Raw genomic sequence first — 3,147 nt, 5'->3', positions numbered from 1 at the left:
ATTTGGAAACTTTGTGAGTTTGTACGAGATACACTGATTGATTCCAACCAACTAAAAAATTGCATTGTCCAGCTCTACAATTGCAGAACAATTTTCCTTCACTTTCTTTTGTCGGACCAACAACTCCAATAGCGGCATTTCTTTGACAAAAGCACTTTGGATTTTTATATCTCAAATCTATAATTTCTTCTCTTTTTGAAGGGGATTTCCTAGAATAGCTCATTCTACAAAAATGAAATAAATTTTTTTTTGATATAATTAAATTACCAAAATTAAACTGAACAAATAAAATAAAAGAGAAAAAAGAAATAGTTTCATACCTTTTTTTGGGGGAGAAATGGCAAAAGGAAGATACAAAACAAGCAAAAAACCCCTTTGCATGTTATATAGACTCATAGAGGGGTATTTTGGTCTAAAAAGTCATTAAATATCAACCTAAATCACAGAAAAACACTACCAAACGCAGCAGACGCGCGTCTTCTCCACCTCCCGTTAGTTTCTAATAGAATGGGGTTTTTTTGCTGACTAAAACAAAATATGAGGGGGGTTTTAGCCTATTCTGAAAACAGGGGTTGCTTTTTGCATACTTTTTAAAACACAGGGGGGTTTTTATGCATTTTGTCCGGCTCGAGTAAGATGAAGTGGGGAAACGATCGATCCATGTGTCATTAATGAGTATCCTATCCAATCGTTTCCATAGATTCCGGGGGCTTTCACTGCAATTGTGCCATGTGTACTATTCTCCTTGCATGGGTAAAGGAAGCAATCCTGCATTCTGGATGCAATTATTAAATTTCTCCATTACCAGCCGTATGTCTCCATAAGCTGCACAAACCTCACTAAGGTCCCGAACAACATTAAAGTCACCCCCAACTAACCACGGGGTATCCACATATTGTCTGGCCAATGTCGTCAGAGAGTCCCAGAGTTCTCGTCTGTCCGCTACCTTAGTGGCCCCATAAATGATGGTAACATCAACTGATTCCTGAAGTGCTCGAATAGTAACATGATAGTGTAAAAATTGTGTACCCAACTCAACCACATCAACATCAATGAAGTTATCATCCCATGCAATCCAAATTCGATTCCTCGTCGTCATATAATCCACAAACCATTTCCATTGGGGTAATAAAAAAGACTAAATTTAAGAAGCATTATTCAAAGGAATATGGGTTTCAAGGAGACCAAGGAAATGTAACCTGAACTTAGCAACAAGATCTTTCACTGCTAGCTGATGGTCCCTTTTGGTCAGGCCACGAATATTCCAAACTGCCATATTCAACATGGATCACCTTGCTTGGGGCTGCTTGGATTAGGACCCCCAGTAGTTTCATCTACATCCTCAAGCATCTGTAAGGCATCAAAAGTATTAAAAATAACCAATGACTTGCCTTTGTCCTCTCGTCTCTTGTCTCCATATTGAGTTGGAGATGCATGCGTGTCCAATGGTAGTGATTCGCTCTCTTCCACCTGTAGCCTGAAAGAATTCCGAGGAGTTTCTAGTTGTGGAACCCTTAACGTTTCAGTGAAATTCTCCTCCCTTCTAGGTATCCGTGGCCCCGCTACTTTGGGTACATATACAGACACTGATGGTTTGGTTTGCTTAGCCGGGATTAGGATCCCCAGTAGTTTCATCTACATCCTCAAGCATCTGTAAGGCATCAAAAGTATTAAAAATAACCAATGACTTGCCTTTGTCCTCTCGTCTCTTGTCTCCACATTGAGTTGGAGATGCATGCGTGTCCAATGGTAGTGATTCGCTCTCTTCCACCTGTAGCCTGAAAGAATTCCGAGGAGTTTCTAGTTGTGGAACCCTTAACGTTTCAGTGAAATTCTCCTCCCTTCTAGGTATCCGTGGCCCCGCTACTTTGGGTACATATACAGACACTGATGGTTTGGTTTGCTTAGCCGGTTTCGTCAATGGACAGTCTTTGATAGAGTGGCCCACGCTCATGCAACCCGTACACTTCGGCGGAACCCATTCATATTTGACATCGACTTTGCATGGTGTTTTCTCTCCTCTCTCATCTGGGGTCATGATAATGATATGATTTGGTAATTTCGAGGTGATGTCTAGCATGATGCATACACGAGCGAAGTCCAGTCTCGTGCATGCTCTCGTTATGGCATCCGGCTACAACAGTTTTCCGACTCCACTCGCCACTGTGCTCAATCCCTTCGTAGTCCACAACTCTACCGGAAGGTGTCTTAGCTTGATCCAGACGGGGACTTGTGTATGTTTCAATTTTCGCATTGCTATTCCTGGCTCCCATTTCTAAAGGACGATCGGTTGTCCCTGAAATAGCCATGGTCCACCCTCAATTACTTCTTCCATATCTATGACTGATTTGAATTTGAAGAAGAAGAACTTATTTGTCGTAGCAGTGACGTCACGCAACGCCGGCCATATTGACGTGACAAATTCTTTCAGGTGGTGGAAATATGATTTTTTTTTTCCAAGAAAATATCCAACTACCGTGGCCTTCCATCGTTTCGATCCATCCCGAATAATTTCCAACGAAGGGCGAACAATCACCTCACCATTTTGCACAGTGGGCTCCACATACGACAAAGTTTTTCGCTAAGAATTATTGAAAACATGCGCAATTTTGTCATCCGAAGTCGCATTTTTAGGACATGTATGCAACGGAATATTCCCAACATACAACCCTGTTTGGACGGGAACACCGATAGCCTTTTTCCTTGTCATGTCATGAAAATGCTGTTTTTTCCCCACAAAAATGCTGATGTCAGTAGCTGTGTCATCGCTGATGTCAGCCCTAGCATCGCTGACCTCAGCAACTGTGTAATTGCTGATGTAAGCCCTTGCATCAATGATGATGTCAGCCCTAATAGGGCTGATGCCAGCAGCCATTGTAGCAGTGATGACATCAGCCCTCTCACTTGCCAAGTCAACCTCCATGTCACCCAAAGCGCCGACCACCTCAGCTCCAGCCCTTTCCACCGTGGCATCCACGTTAGCCGCCCGTCGCACGTTACTGTTCGTCGTAAAAGTGACCGGACCTTCGCCAGTTTGGCGGAAAATCGTTCCGGCCAGTTTCTCACTCGTCTCAGTTACTGTTTCATTACCTTGGTTGCCGAAAGAAGAGTCACATAACCGCGCCGGAATCTGGGATTTTTTTCCAA

Source organism: Sesamum indicum, unplaced genomic scaffold, assembly GCF_000512975.1.
Source record: "Sesamum indicum cultivar Zhongzhi No. 13 unplaced genomic scaffold, S_indicum_v1.0 scaffold00200, whole genome shotgun sequence".
NCBI lineage: Eukaryota > Viridiplantae > Streptophyta > Magnoliopsida > Lamiales > Pedaliaceae > Sesamum > Sesamum indicum.
Note: the sequence above shows the minus strand (reverse complement) of the source record.